General features: G+C 40.9%; 1 long non-coding RNA gene across 1 annotated transcript; it reads left to right on the forward strand.

Annotated features, from left to right (window-relative positions):
• Positions 1-1,957: 1,957 nt before the first annotated feature.
• On the forward strand, positions 1,958-3,550 carry LOC123041158 (uncharacterized). Its single transcript, XR_006418390.1, has 4 exons — positions 1,958-2,144; positions 2,730-2,870; positions 2,953-3,081; positions 3,170-3,550. It is a non-coding gene; the product is annotated as an uncharacterized lncRNA (long non-coding RNA).
• Positions 3,551-16,362: the final 12,812 nt, after the last annotated feature.

Below are 16,362 nucleotides of genomic sequence, written 5' to 3' on the forward strand. Positions count from 1 at the left end.
CTGTTCTTCTTGAACTTAATACTCTAGATGCAGGCAGGAGTCGGTCGATGTGTGGATTAATAGTAGTAGATGTAGAATCGTTTCGATACACTTGTCACGGACGTGATGCCTATATACATGATCATGCCTAGATATTCTCATAACTATGTACTTTTCTATCAATTGCTCGACAGTAATTTGTTCACCCACCGTAATACTTATGCTATCTTGGGAGAAGCCACTATTGAAACCTATGGCCCCCGGATCTATCTTTTATCATATAAGTTTTCCATCTACTTTTATTTGCATCTTTACTTTCCAATCTATATCATAAAAATACCAAAAATATTTATCTTATCTTATTATCTCTATTAGATCTCACTTTCGCAAGTTACCATGAAGGGATTGACAACCCCTTTATCGCGTTGGTCGCGAGGTTCTTGTTTGTTTGTGTAGGTGCGTGGGATTTTTGAGGAGCCTTCTACTGGATTGATACCTTGGTTCTCAAAAACTGAGGGAAATACTTACGCTACTTTGCTGCATCACACTTTCCTCTTCAAGGGAAAAACCAACGCATGCTCAAGAGGTAACAAGAAGGATTTCTGGCGCCGTTGCCGGGGAGGTCTTCGCTCAAGTCAAGACATACCAAGTACCCGTCACAAACTCATCTCCCTTGCATTACATTATTTGCCATTTGCCTCTCGTTTTCCTCTCCCCACTTCACCCTTGCCGTTTTATTCGCCCTCTCTTTCCCAATCTCCTCTCTCTTTCGCTTGCCTTCTTGTGTGCGTTTGTGTTGGATTGCTTGTCACGATAACGCAAGATAATACCAAATTGTGTGACTTTTCCAATACCAATAATAATGATTTCCTTAGCACTCCGATTGCTCCTCTTACTGATGTTGAATCTTGTGAAATCAATGCTGCTTTGTTGAATCTTGTTATGAAAGATCAATTCTCTGGCCTTCCTAGTGAAGATGCCGCTACCCATCTAAACAATTGAAGTTATTTCTGTTTTCACTTAGAGATCGTGCTAAAACTTGGTATTCGTCTTTGCCTAAGAATAGTATTGGTTCATGGAATCAGTGCAGAGATGCTTTTATCTCTATGTATTTTCCTCCCGCTAAGATCATCAATCTTAGGAACAATATTATAAATTTTAAACAACTTGATCATGAGCATGTTGACCAATCTTGGGAAAGAATGAAATTAATAATTCGCAATTGCCCTACTCATGGTTTGAAATTATGGATGATCATACAAAATTTTTATTCCGGATTGAATTCTGCTTCTAGAAATCTTTTAGATTCAGCCGCGGGAGGCACTTTTATGGAAATCATCTTAGGAGAAGCTAATAAACTCCTTGATAACATTATGGCTAACTATTCTCAATGGCACACCGAAAGATCTACTAGTAAAAAAGTGCATGCTATAGAAGAAATTAATGTTTTGAGTTGAAAGATGGATGAACTTATGAAACTTTTTGCTACTAAGAGCGCTCCTATTTATCCTAATGATATGCCTTTGCTACTTTGATTGAGAATAATAATGAATCTATGGATGTGAATTTTGTTAGTAGGAATAATTTTTGTAACAATGCTTATAGAGGAAACTTTAATCCTAGACCGTTTCCTAGTAAATCCTCTAATAATTATGGTAATCTATTTATATATAAAAAGTGCTTTACTGGGTAACCAGAAAAAAGAGAATTACCTAGAAAATCCCATAATAATTAGTAACATCTGGCCGTCAATTAAAACCGATTAGACAAGCACAACCAATGGATTGAAAAGAATGAAAATTACCCACCAATGCCCTTAATAAGTTATCTCGCCCACGTAAAAAAAACAAAGTAATTAAGCTAGAAAATCTCACAAAAATTAGAAACATCTGTCACTTAATTTATTAGGAGAGATAACCACAATCATTAGATCTTACAAACAATTTAGTAACACCTAGAAATTACCCACTATGCCTAAGCTTTTCTCCACGCCTCTTGTATCTCACAAAGGTACCCAAAAAAACACGGATCAGAAAAAGGGATCAATCAGGGGACGTGGCTCTCCATCCGTTTCGCCGCCGCCATAAACGCATCGTTCCTTTGCCATGTCGATCATGCATCGTCGCCATGGTATGTTTCCACTGTTCCATCAATTCCATTGCGAGGTATGTTTCCCCATAAATGTCTACGTCTCCATGTATGATTAGTTGACATTGATTCCGTGAGTCCATACTACTTCTTCTGTAGGCGTCTTCCCTTTTAAATCCACCATCAATTTGTAAACGTCTTCCCTTTTAAATCCATCTTCAATTTTCATCACCTGGCCTCGATCCTTGCTTGCATATCAGAAAACGTGGAGTTTGGGATTGCAAAGGTGCTTAAATAATTATGATGGTTGCTGCATACATTAATTTAGGATTTTTCTTTGCTCCATGCTTCATATATTTGTTTCTCCTTTTTGCTGTGTGATGCTAAGAATTAGCAATAAAATTTTGCACGAGCAAGAAATTAACACAGGGATGAAGGACAATATTATACTGTATCTAACAAGCAATGGCCATAGAGAACACATAATAATTAGTGCCAATCAATAGATACTTAATGTTTCATCCAATCAAAAGTCTATGCAGAGAACCGAAAAGACAACCTATTGTAGGATATGTCTATAGTGCAGTCCATACTAATATACATGCTCTGAGAAGTTAACAACTTGACATGTATATTTCTTCCTCATGATTCATGATCTGTAGCTCGAACTAGAATGAGAGCAGCAGGAGTCAGCAACCCGGTGCCAGTGGCTTGCCTCGGACATTCCTGCTCGGAGAGAACCCCATTGTGTCTCCTACATGAGGATGTATGCTCCAGACTGGACAAACGAGTACCAGCAGCAGGTGCGCCGTACCTTCGAGCCTTGCCCTGTCATGGATTGTGATATTCAATCTTAACCATAACATATGCCACTGCATGTCTCAGGTGATTAAATTAATCTGTTTACTACAATGTCCTACAAGAAGTAGGATGAAGCTAAGTTCAGCGCTCCTGGGCAGTAAGTCAATTAATCCCGGCAACATCCAGACTCTGCAGGATATTTAGTGTCAAATGGTGAGACCAATTAACTGCCTAACAGTTGCTGCTTCATACGATTTTCTTGACACAACATAATCTAACTTTTCTTGGTCAACCATCATAGGTTTATTTCACAAATTGATGTAAACAAACGGTCGCTTAAAGAAGTCACCGCATCTTGAGGATGTCTTAAGCGGCTATCACAAGGATATGATTACTCAGCCCAGTATTTTCAAGCATTATTATTGGGCATAGTCTTAGTCATCCGGTCGCAATGCCAATGAAGCAAGAAAATAACCAGAAGGAAGACTCATTTAAGTGCATGTATCAACATAATTTCCACTTCTTCCAATATTCATTCTTTTCTTCTCATTATGTTGCCAGTTTCCTACTTTGTAGGATGTAAAATATGAAATACATTTTCTGATAGTTTCATTTGTTTGTTCAAAGCATTGGAAACATGCATCAACATTTGATGCAAATAGCTCAATAATATCAATTAGTATCAACAATCTATATTATGTGATACCTGATATTTGAATCTTATTATATAGTACAAGCCAATAGTGAGTGCCCATGCATCATTATGTTTTATATGTTATGCAACTAGATCAATTTTCCTATTCAATTATTATAAATCTCAGTTTATCTTTGGGAATTATTAAAACTATAGTGAAGCCCAAATAAAATAACTACTTCCTCCGTTCCTAAATAAGTCTTTGTAGAGATTCCACTATTGATTAGATACGGAGCAAAATGAGTGAATCTACACTCTAAATGCGTCTATATACATCTGTATGTGGTTCATAGTGGAATCTCTACAAAGACTTATATTTAGGAACGGAGGGAGTATTTCTTAAGTATGCTAAATATTAATGGGGGTAGGGGGGCTAACGCTGATGCCGGTCACTAGCCCGGAAAAAAGTGGAGGGACATAAACAAATTAACATTATGCCCTTAGTTATGAACACTACTGTAGAGACAATAATCGTGTAGCCCATGAATTAGCTAGGCTTGCTAAGTTCTCCAGGGAAGTATTGCCGTTGATTGTCTCTGATGCTACTATTGTAGCAACTTAATAAAGAGGAGGTTTATGTGTCAAAAAAAAAAAACATGATGCCCTTAGTTATGTTTGGCATGTATAACTTACAATGATCATGTAGTTGATGGACCAGAAGTCAATCTGATGAAAATCAACATCAGACAATATGTAGGAGCACAAAATACATAAATGGTGCAGATTATACTGGTGCAATCGCACAAAATCAGAAAAGGGGAAGGGAGAAGGAGGGACCTGCAGGTGGAAGAATGCAACGCCAGAGCTGGGCTACAGCTATCAAGAATGAAGACAGCGTGATAAGCTGTCTCGCTTTGGGACAACAACGACGCGTCCGGTTCGGCGCTTGTGGATGACAACGCCTTCGCACAGGATCCAAGATAGCTACGGGGGACGAGATCGACACCCTCATCGCCTCCATGAACACCGACTGCAATGGCAATCGGCTTCGACGAGCTCGCCTCCTCCCTCGCGCAACGGCTATTCGGGACCTGCAACCCCTCCGTCGCCGTTCACTGGCCCAAGAGATCCACGACCACGAGGCACGGGGGGATCCAAACCAGCTGTTGTAGAAAGCCACAGCGTGGCCGTACCACTTACCCTTGACGTGGGGTGCGTGCAGGTGAGCACGATCAAGAAGGAAATGAGGGGAACATCAGATCAGTCCTCACACGCGGTGGATCGAAGCTGGACCGGCTTCCCTCATGGGAGCTCCCGAGAAGACAAGAACACAAGACTGGAGAAAGGGGGAAGTGAGTGTTCAGCTTGGTGGGACCCCTGATGCTGTCGCGTTGTGCACAATGGTCAGAGGAAAGTGAAGAGCCAACTTTTTCTTTGCTTGCGATTCAGGCGTGAGACAAGCTTGGTGTCTTCTAAAATTGTCTTACCTTAACTCTATTAAATGTTCATGAAATAAAAACATAGGTACCATTACGATTTTAGTGGACATATATTACATAACTGCACCCTAAATTCATCTTAACTCAAGTTCTAAGATGTTTACGGTCAACTAAAAGGCGCGGACAAACATAATTGGTGGAAATTACGGTTGCACGCAATTACAACTAGAAACTCAATATATCAATCTGACAACTTTTTAGCATATATTCTGAGGCATGCGTGAAACCAGTAAAAACTACTTGTTCTATGTTTAACGAAAGAGAAATCTTAAGCAACGTTTTAAATCAAAGACTAATGATTTTGTAGGGCTATAACGGGCAATTGCGGAAATGGCGGGCATTTTTTCAGTCAGGGGAGAGGATTTTTGTACTTTGGAAATATGAAATATCCCGCACATATATTATACCAATGAGAATTGTGGGAAAACGACAAGTATATGCAGACGTGCGAGTAAATATTGCAAGGCATTTACCTTTGAATAAGTTGTTGACGAGTGTATGTCATGAACAAATAAATTAGTTGTCTTTCTATTGGGCTTATGTGATTTGAGGAAAATAAGTAATAGTAAAGAATATTCTTAGGTCTCGACCTTTCAAATTTTATAGGCACAATTCCTACCTTTCGGTATTTCCAACCTTAACACGTAAACAATAAATGCATTGTTGATACTGGTCACAAAAAAATCATTTGAAAATATATTTTTACTACCTACTACATGGCAAAGCCCCACAGTCCTTTATTACCACCCAGAAACCAAGTTCAACTGTATAGAACAGCAACTAAAAGCAGAAAGTAAAAAAACATTTGAAAATGTTGCAGTTATGGTTAACATAAATATGTAGTTAATGTGGCTTTGAATTGAGATTTATGATATCTGAAGTTTTAGTTTTGTACATGGTGCATAATATCAAGCATTGATTTTCTCTCTTGTGGATTTGGGTTTTATAGAAGAAGCTTAGATCTCATAAATATTTCAACAAAAATGACAATAGTCACCAGTGTAACACGAACTTCTAATTGGCATCACAAGGTTAGGAACATGCATACAACCAAATTTCATCACCCCTTATTCTCTTGACTAAACATGTCTTAAATCAATGAAGTGTGGACAAAATTGTGTTCTCATAACATTAGTCCCCAATTTTTCTTTAGATAAACCAAATAATATGTTCTCAATATTAAACTTTCTAAAGTTCTAGCCCGCGCATCGAGCGGGCCACTTTGCTAGTTCCTACAACAACTCTTATGGAAATTTTAATAAGATGCCCTCTGATTTTGAGAATAGCGTTAAAGACTTTATGATCTCTCAAAAGAATTTTAATGCTTTGCTTGAAGAAAAATTGCTTAAAGTTGATGAATTGGCTAGGAACGTCGATAGACTTTCGCTTGATGTTAATTCTTTGAAACTTAGATCTATTCCACCTAAGCATGATATTAATGAGTCTCTCAAAGCCATGATAATTTCCATTGATGAGTGTAAAGAAAGAACCACTAGGTTGCGTGCTAAGAAAGATTGCTTTGTAAAAGCGTGTTCTTCTAGTCTCCATGAAAATACTGATGAAGATCTAAAAGTTATTGATGTATCCCCTATTAAATCCTTGTTTTGCAATATGAATCTTGATAATGATGGGACTGGAGATGAGTGAACTTTAGTTAAACGGCGTTCCAATAATTCGGAATTTTTAGATCTCGATGCTAAATTTGGTAAAAGTGGGATTGGAGAGGTCAAGACTTTACATAGCATTGAACCCACTATTATGGATTTAAAGGAATTTAATTATGATAATTGTTCTTTAATAGATTGTATTTCCTTGTTGCAATCCGTGTTGAATTTTCCTCATGCTTATAGTCAAAATAAAGCTTTTACCAAACATATTGTTGATGCCTTGATGCAATCTTATGAGGAAAAACTTGAGTTGGAAGTTTCTATACCTAGAAAACTTTATGATGAGTGGGAACCTACTATAAAGATTAAAATTAAAGATCATGAGTGCTATGCTTTGTGTGATTTGGGTGCTAGTGTTTCCACGATTCCGAAAAACTTTATGTGATGTGCTAGGTTTCCATCATTTTGATGATTGTTCTTTAAACTTGCACCTTGCGAATTCCACCATTAAGAAACCTATGGGAAGGATCAATGATGTTCTTATTGTTGCAAATAGGAATTATGTGCCCGTAGATTTTATCGTTCTTGATATAGATTGCAATCTTTCATGTCCTATTATTCTTGGTAGACCTTTCCTTAGAACAATTGGTGCAATTGTTGATATGAAGGAAGGAAATATTAGATTCCAATTTTCCATTAAGGAAAGGAATGGAACACTTTCCAATAAATAAATTTAAATTACCTTATGAATCTATCATGTGAGCTACTTATGAATTGAATGACAAAGATGGCACTACTTAGATCTATTCTTGCTTTTATGCCTAGCTAGGGGCGTTAAACGATAGCGCTAGTTGGGAGGCAACCCAATTTTATTTTTGTTTCTTAACTTTTCCTTTTGTTTAGTAATAAATATTTCATCTAGCTTCTGTTTAGATGTGTTTTCATGTTTTAATTAGTGTTTGTGCCAAGTAGAACCTATAGGATAACCTATGGTGATAGTTAATTTGATTCTGCTGAAAAACACAAACTTTTGCGCGCACGAGAATAATTTAATAAATCACAGAAACGTGATTTTGTGTTGATTCGTTTTTTTGTAGATCAATAGACAAATTTCCCAGGACATCCTATTTTGGTAGGAGTTTTAGAGGTCCATAAGTATTCGAAAGTTACAGATTTCTACAGACTGTTCTGTTTTTGACAGATTCTGTTTTTCGTGTGTTGTTTGCTTATTTTGATGAATCTATGGCTAGTATCGGGGGGTATGAACCATAGAGAAGTTGGAATAAAGTAGGTTTAACACCAATATAAATAAAGAATGAGTTCATTACAATATCTTATGTGGTAGTTTTCTTTCTTGCACTACCGGAGATTATGAGATTTCCTGTTGAGTTTTGTGTTGTGAAGTTTTCAAGTTTTGGGTAAAGGATTGATGGATTATGGAATAAGGAGTGGCAAGATCCTAAGCTTGGTTATGCCCATGGCACCCCAAGATATTCAAGGATAACCAAAAGCCTAAACTTGGGGATGCCCCGGAAGGCATCTCCTCTTTCGTCTTCGTTTATCGGTAACTTTACTTGGAGCTATATTTTTATTCGCCACATGATATGTGTTTTGTTTGGAGAATCTTGTATGATATGAGTCTTTTCTTTTTAGATTACCACAATCATCCTTGCTTTACAAACCTTATGGGAGAAACCCACATGATTTAGAATTTACTAGAATACTCTATGTGCTTCACTTATATCTTTTGAGCTAGATAATTTTTGCTCTAGTACTTCACTTATACTTTTTAGAGCACGGCGGTGGTTTAATTTTGTGGAAATTGTTGACATCTCATGCTTAACTTATATTATTTAGAGAGTCTTTTAGAACAACATGGTATTTCCTATGGTTATAAAATTGGTCCTAGAATGATGGGCATCCAAGTTGGGTACAATAAAAACTATCATAGAAAGTGAATTGGATGCTATGATCAATTTGATGTTTGCTAATTGTTTTGAGATATGAGGATGGTGATATTAGAGTCATGCTAGTGGGGTAATTATGAGTTTGAGGAATACTTGTGTTGAAGTTTGTGATTCCCATAGCATGCACGTATGGTGAACCGCTTTGTGATGAAGTTGGATCATAATTTATTTATTGATTGTCTTCCTTATGAATGGCGGTCAGGGATGAGCGATGGTCTTTTGCTACCAATCTATCCCCCTAGGAGCATGCGCGTAATATTTTGTTTTCAATGGCTTGTAGATTTTTGCAATAAGTATATGAGTTCTTTATGATTAATGTTGAGTCCATGGATTATATGTACTCTCACCCTTCCACCATTGCTAGCTCTCTTGTGCCGCGCAACTTTCGCCGGTACCATACACCCACTATACCTTCCTCAAAATAGCCACCATACCTACCTATTATGGCATTTCCATAGCCATTCCGAGATATATTGCCATGCAACTATCCACTATTCCGTTTATTATGACACGCATCATCATTGTCATATTGCTCTTGAATGATCATGTAGTTGAAATCGTATTTGTGGCAAAGCCACCTTCATAGTTTCCATACATGTCACTCTTGGTTCATTGCATATCCCGGTACACTGCCGGAGGCATTCATATAGAGTCATATCTTGTTCTAAGTATCGAGTTGTAATCTTGAGTTCTAAGTAAATAGAAGTGTGACGATCTTCATTATTAGAGCATTGTCTCAAGTGAGGAAAGGATGATGGAAACTATGATTCCCCCACAAGTCGGGATGAGACTTCGAACTTTACAAAAAAAAGAGAAAGGCCAAATAAAAAAAGAGGAATGCCAAATAAAAAAATGAGAGAAAAAGAGAGAAGGGACAATGCTACTATCCTTCTAGCACACTTGTGCTTCAAAGTAGTACCACGATATTCATGATAGAGAGTCTCCTATGTTGTCACTTTCATATACTAGTGGGAATTTTGAATTATAGAACTTGGCTTGTATATTCCAATGACGGACTTCCTCAAAATGCCCTAGGTCTTCGTGAGCAAGCAAGTTGGATGCACACCCACTTAGTTTCTGTTATCGAGCTTTCATACATTTATAGCTCTAGTGTATTCGTTGCATGGCAATCCCTACTCACTCATATTGATATCTATTAATGGGAATCTCCATAGCCCGTTGATACACCTAGTTGATGTGAGACTATCTTCTCCTTTTTTTGTCTTCTCCACAACCACCATTCTATTCCACCTATAGTGCTATGTCCATGGCTCACGCTCATGTATTGCGTGAAAGTTGAAAATATTTGAGAATACTAAAGTATGAAACAATTGCTTGGCTTGTCATCGGGGTTGTGCATGATTAAATACTTTGTGTGATGAAGATAGAGCACAGCTAGACTATATGATTTTGTAGGGATAGCTTTATTTAGCCATGTTATTTTGAGAAGACATGATTGCTTTGTTAAGTATGCTTGAAGTATTATTGTTTATCATGTCAATATGAACTTTTATTTTGAATCATTTGGACCTGAACATTCATGCCACAATAAACAAAATTACATTGAGAATTATGCTAGGTAGCATTCCACATCAAAACTTCTGTTTTTATCATTTACCTACTCGAGGACGAGCAGGAATTAAGTTTGGGGATGGATATGTCTCCAACGTATCTATAATTTTTTATTGTTCCATGCTATTATATTACCCGTTTTGGATGTTTATGGGCTTTACTTTACACTTTCATATCATTTTTGGGACTAACCTACTAACCGGAGGCCCAACCCGAATTTTTTTCCTGTTTCAGTGTTTTGAAGAAAAGGAATATCAAACGGAGTCTAAATGGGATGAAACCTTTGGGAGGATCTTTTTGGAACAAATGCAAACCAGGAGAATTGGAGTGGACGTCAAGCAACAAACGAGCCGGCCACGAGGGTGTCCTGCGCGCCCCCCACCCACGTGGGCCCCTCGTTGCTCCACAGACATACTCCCTTCGCCTATATATACTCCGTACCCTGAAAACATCCAGGAGCACCATGAAAACCTAATTCCACTGCCGCAACCTTCTGTATCCGTGAGATCCCATCTTGGAGCCTTCGCTGGTGCTCCGCCGGAGGGGGAATCGACCATGGAGGGCATGTACATCATCTTCAAGGCCTCTCCGGTGAGTTGTGAGTAGTTTACCACAGACCTTTGGGTCCATAGTTCTTAGCTAGATGGCTTCTTCTCTCTCTTCGAATCTCAATACAAAGTTCTCCTCGATCTGCTTGGAGATCTATTCGATGTAACTCTTTTTGCGGTGTGTTTGTCGAGATCCGATGAATTGTGGGTTTATGAAGAAGTTTATCTATGAGAAATATTTGAATATCCTCTGAATTATTTTATGTATGATTTGTTATTTTTGCAAGTCTCTTCGAATTATCAGTTTGGTATGGCCTACTAGATTGATCTTTCTTGCAATGGGAGAAGTGCTTAGCTTTGGGTTCAATCTTGCGATGTCCTTTCCCAGTGACAGCAGGGGCAGCAAGGCACGTATTGTATTGTTGCCATCGAGGACAAAAAGATGGGGTTTATATCATATTGCATGAGTTTATCCCTCTACATCATGTCATCTTTCTTGATGCGTTACTCTATTCTTCTTGAACTTAATACTCTAGATGCAGGCAGGAGTCGGTCGATGTGTGGAGTAATAGTAGTAGGTGCAGAATCGTTTTGATCTACTTGTCACGGACGTGATGCCTATATACATGATCATGCCTAGATATTCTCATAACTATGCACTTTTCTATCAATTGCTCGATAGTAATTTATTCACCCACCGTAATACTTCTGCTATCTTGAGGGAAGCCACTAGTGAAAGCTATGGCCCCCAGGTCTATCTTTTATCTTATAAGTGTTCCATCTACTTTTATTTGCATCTTTACTTTCCAATCTATATCATAAAAATACCAAAAATATTTATCTTATCTTATTATCTCTATTAGATCTCACCTTCGCAAGTTACCATGAAGGGATTGACAACCCCTTTATCGCGTTGGTTGCGAGGTTCTTGTTTATTTGTGTAGGTGTGTGGGACTTTTGAGGAGCCTCCTACTAGATTGATACCTTGGTTCTCAAAAACTGAGGGAAATACTTACGCTACTTTGCTGCATCACCCTTTCCTCTTCAAGGGAAAAACCAACGCATGCTCAAGAGGTAGCAGTGCGCGCCTCTACATCGACGAGTATGTACGTACATGTTCGCGACCAGAATGGCAACGCTACATACGCTTCGACCAGGTGGGTCCCGACTGTCAGACACTTCCTTGCATGCGAAGATGTAGCTGGTGGGTCCCAGCAGTCAGTGGGGGGGAATCATTTTTTTGCCCAGATGCACTTCCTTGCGTGCGAAGATGTAGCTGGTGGGTCCCAGCAGTTAGGGCGGAAACATTTGTTCGCGAAATATGGTGGCCCGTCCGGTGGGTCCCTGCTGTCAGGTGGAGGAATAATTATTTTGCGCGTAATAAGGAGGCACTTCCTTGCGGCCGCCGTGGACCCAGCTGTCAGTCTCTCCACGTACAGTACTCTTCCGATGGAAGTCGTTCCTTGACCACGCTGACCACGCACGCCGAGAGCACCAGGGCGGTGGACGACGGCGAGGCTTAGGAAGGGGACAACACAGAGCCGGGGAAGACACGACAGTGGAAGCCCGCGCGGAGAGGAGTACGAGGGTTCACTGGTTCGGCTGCGGTGTGAGGCTGTCATCGCCGCAGAATAACAGGGGGTGTGGGTGAGTAGAGGGATGGCCTGGCCAGCGGTGGGAGTAGTAGGGGGCACTGAGGCCTTCACGGCATCACAGTCGGCCACGGGAGGCAGGAGCACGTGGCACGACCGGCGCTGGTTTGGGCGGCTGGAGCAAGAAGACCAGAGGTTGAAGGAGCACTAGGGCCGTTGGATGGACATCGTACGGTCACTGGAGCTAATCGTTCATATTGACTAAGTTGACAAAGCCCTCCGTCCCCGTCAACTTAGTTGGCCCACAAGTCAGCCTCCCACTATAGTGGGTCCCAGCTAGCAGGGGGTATTCATTTTTTTGTGCGTAATAAGAGGCCCTTCCTTGCGTGCGAAGATATAGCTGGTGGGTCCGACCTATCAGCAGGGGGAACATTTTCTTTGCGAAATACAGAGGCCCTTCCGGTGGGTCCCAGCTGTCAGGTGGAGGAATCATTATTTTGCGCGTAATAAGGAGGCATTTCCTTGTGTGCGGCCGTGGACCCAGCTGTCAGCCTCTCCATGTACAGTCCATGTCCGATGGATGTCGTTTGTTGACCACATTGACCAGGCTGCGCCGAGAGCACCATGGCGGTGGACGACGGCGAGGCCTAGGAAGGGAACAACACGGAGCCGAGGAAGACTCGGCAATGGTTGCCCACGCGGTGGGGAGTACGAGGGTTTACTGGTCTGCTACTATCGCCAGAAAATAACAAGAGGTGTGGGTGAGTAGAGGAATGGCCTGGCCAGCAATGAAGTAGGGTGGGGCGATGCGACCTGTGCAGCAGCACAGCCGGCCACGGGGCGGGAGCAGGCAGTTCCACCGGCGCTGGTTTGGGCGGCTGGAGCAAGAAGATTAGATATTGAAGAAGCAGCACGGCCGTTGGATTACCATCCAATGGTCATTGCTGCTAGAATCGTTTGTGGACTAAGTTAACAAAGCCTGTCGTACACGCCAACCTAGTAGACCCACAAGTCAACCTCCAAATTTGTCCCAAACAGCATACAGCCTGAAATTTCTAGCCAGATTCAAATTAATTTTAAATCTAAATATACCTTGATTTAAATTTAATGAAATTTTACCCGCACAAAAACAATGGAATTTATAATATCAAAATCCAAAAGAAAAAAGTATTTTGGAACTAATTGGCTGTTTGCTGTATTTTTTCATTTTACATCCCATTTATTATTACTTATAGCCCATTTCTTATTACTTATAGCCCATTTTCTGGGCAAAATGCACCCCTCCTCGTCTTGAAAGATTTCTGGCCCAGCAGGGCATAGAAAAGCAAGTAGGCCTTCGTTGGTTATTCTCCAAATAAAAAAATAGCTGGCTAGGCATTTTCATAAAGGAAAAGACAAACTGGGCTGGACTTGTGCTAAACATATGAAATAAAAGCCTGGTCTAGACGGGCCATAGGTCCCGCACAACCTAGTTGATACCCTTCTCCGTCCCGAAAAAATAAAATTACTGCGCGCTGCTGGGTCCCTACTGTCATCCTCACCATGTACAGTCATCTCCTTATTCCTCTCGGTTGTTGACCATGTTGACAACACCAGAGGGCGGCGCCTCGGCGAGCGAACCAAGGCGGAGGACGATGGTGAGGCCTCGGATGGGAACGAACAGGAGCCGGGGAAGATGCGCAAAGTTTTAGGGTGCGATGTGGCTATGATGCGTGCGCAGCAGCACAACCCGCCGTGCGAGGCGGGAGCAGGCGGTCCCGCCGGTGCTGGTTTGGCTTTGGCGGCTCGAGGAAGAAGAGATTGAAGAAACACGACAGACATTGAATTTCAATCCAACGGTCAAGGTTGGCACAATCCTTTGTTGATTAAGCCGACACCAAGTAGCATACTTTTTTATATATAGGAAGAAAAGAAACACTCGGCTCGTTCGCCTGATAACATTCCCGAAACTACGACCGTTCGATCTTGTGTCGCAACTAAAACTGCGAGGAAAATGCATTCGTCTGCCGTCCTCCTCTCAGGGAACGTTCGCCACATAAGTGACTAGCACCCTTGGTTTTCAACTGAAAGCACAAGTGCTCCCTAGGTGGTTTTGGTAATTAATGTCAACATATCTCTTGTTGGACTAACACTTTTATCTAGTATATTTCAGACAAGTTCAACAATGGAGTGGCATGGACTAAAGGATGTGGAACTCCTTCAAGATGCTAAGGACAAGGGATTGGTTAAAGATTCAAGCTCAGGACTCTTCATTTTACATTTTAGTGATCCAAGATCACATTGAGTCTATAGGAAAAGCCAATACTATCAAGAAGAGATGAGGTGTTGCTTAATGAGTTTCTTGCTCCACAGTGCTTAGTGACATGCTCCAAAACCCTCAACTACTTTCCCACTTCCACACATATGTCCTAAACCTAAAGCCAAAATCGGTCACACCGATTCTTTCTATCCGGCGCCACCGAGTTCAGATGTCATAGCCACTGCCACAAACCCTAGGCAAATCGGTCTCACCGATAGGGATCTCGGTCTCACCGAGATGGGATTGCAATCTCTCTGTGTATGTCCATTACCAAAATTGGTCTCACCGAGTTTGTGTAATCAGTACTACCGAGATTATAATGCAAACTCTCTGGTTAACTTATTACCAAAATCGGCCCCACCGAGTTTGAGTAATCGGTCCCACCGAGTTTTCCTGACCAACTCTCTGGTTAGCTAATTACCAAAATCGGTCTCACCGAGTTTGTGTAATCGGTCTCACCGAGATTACGTTATGCCCTAACCCTAACCATATCGGTCCTACCGAGTTGCATATCGGTCCCACCGAAAATCCTAACGGTCACTAGGTTTACTAAATCGGTCTGACCGAGTTTGTTGATTCGGTCCCACCGAGATTGGTAAATTGTGTGTAATGATTAGATTTTGTGTGGAGGCTATATATACCCCTCCACCTCCTATTCATTCGTGGAGAGATCCATCATAACAAACCTACACTTCCAACTTACCTGTTCTGAGAGAGAACTACCTACTCATGTGTTGAGGCCAAAGTATTCCATTCCTACCATATGAATCTTGATCTCTAGCCTTCCCCAAGTTGCTTTCCACTCAAATCTTCTTTCCACCAGATCCAAATCCTATGAGAGAGAGTTGAGTGTTGGAGAGACTATCATTTGAAGCACAAGAGCAAGGAGTTCATCATCAACGCACCATTTGTTACTTCTTGGAGAGTGGTGTCTCCTAGATTGGCTAGGTGTCACTTGGGAGCCTCTGACAAGATTGTGGAGTTGAACCAAGGAGTTTGTAAGGGCAAGGAGATTGCCTACTTCGTGAAGATCTACCGCTAGTGAGGCAAGTCCTTCGTGGGCGACGGCCATGGTGGGATAGACAAGGTTGCTTCTTTGTCGACCCTTCTTGGGTGGAGCCCTCCGTGGACTCGCGTAGCCGTTACCCTTCGTGGGTTGAAGTCTCCATCAACGTGGATGTACGATAGCACCACCTATCGGAACCATGCCAAAAACATCCGTGTCTCCAATTGCGTTTGAATCCTCCAAAACCCCTCCCTTTACATTCTTGCAAGTTGCATGCTTTACTTTCAGCTGCTCATATACTCTTTGCATGCTTGCTTTCTATATGTTGTGAATGTTAAACTTGTGCCTAAACTCCACTTAAACTTAAAGAAGCTAAAAACTTCAACTTTGGTACTTAGTGTCTAATCACCCCCCCTCTAGACACCTCTTCTCAAGGTCCTACAAGTGGTATCAGAGCTTTGGTCTCCATTGCCTTGGTCTAATCACCATTGGAGGAAGATGGATGAGTCTACTTTGGGGAGTCTTAGACATAGAGTGCTTATACTTGATGGAGAGTGTTTTCATGAGTGGAAAAATGAGATGCTTGTAATTTTCAATCAATATCATTTGAACAAGTATATTGCTAGTCCTTGTGCACCTTGTGTTGATCCTATGCATCCTACCCTTGATGAGTCTATTGACATGATTAGGAATGTTAGAACTGTTAATCTTATCACTAGAGGCTTGCCTAGAAACTTGATTATAAAACTGCCTACCCTTGAGTGTGCTTA

This window comes from Triticum aestivum, chromosome 2B (assembly GCF_018294505.1).
Source record: "Triticum aestivum cultivar Chinese Spring chromosome 2B, IWGSC CS RefSeq v2.1, whole genome shotgun sequence".
NCBI classification, from domain to species: Eukaryota; Viridiplantae; Streptophyta; class Magnoliopsida; order Poales; family Poaceae; genus Triticum; species Triticum aestivum.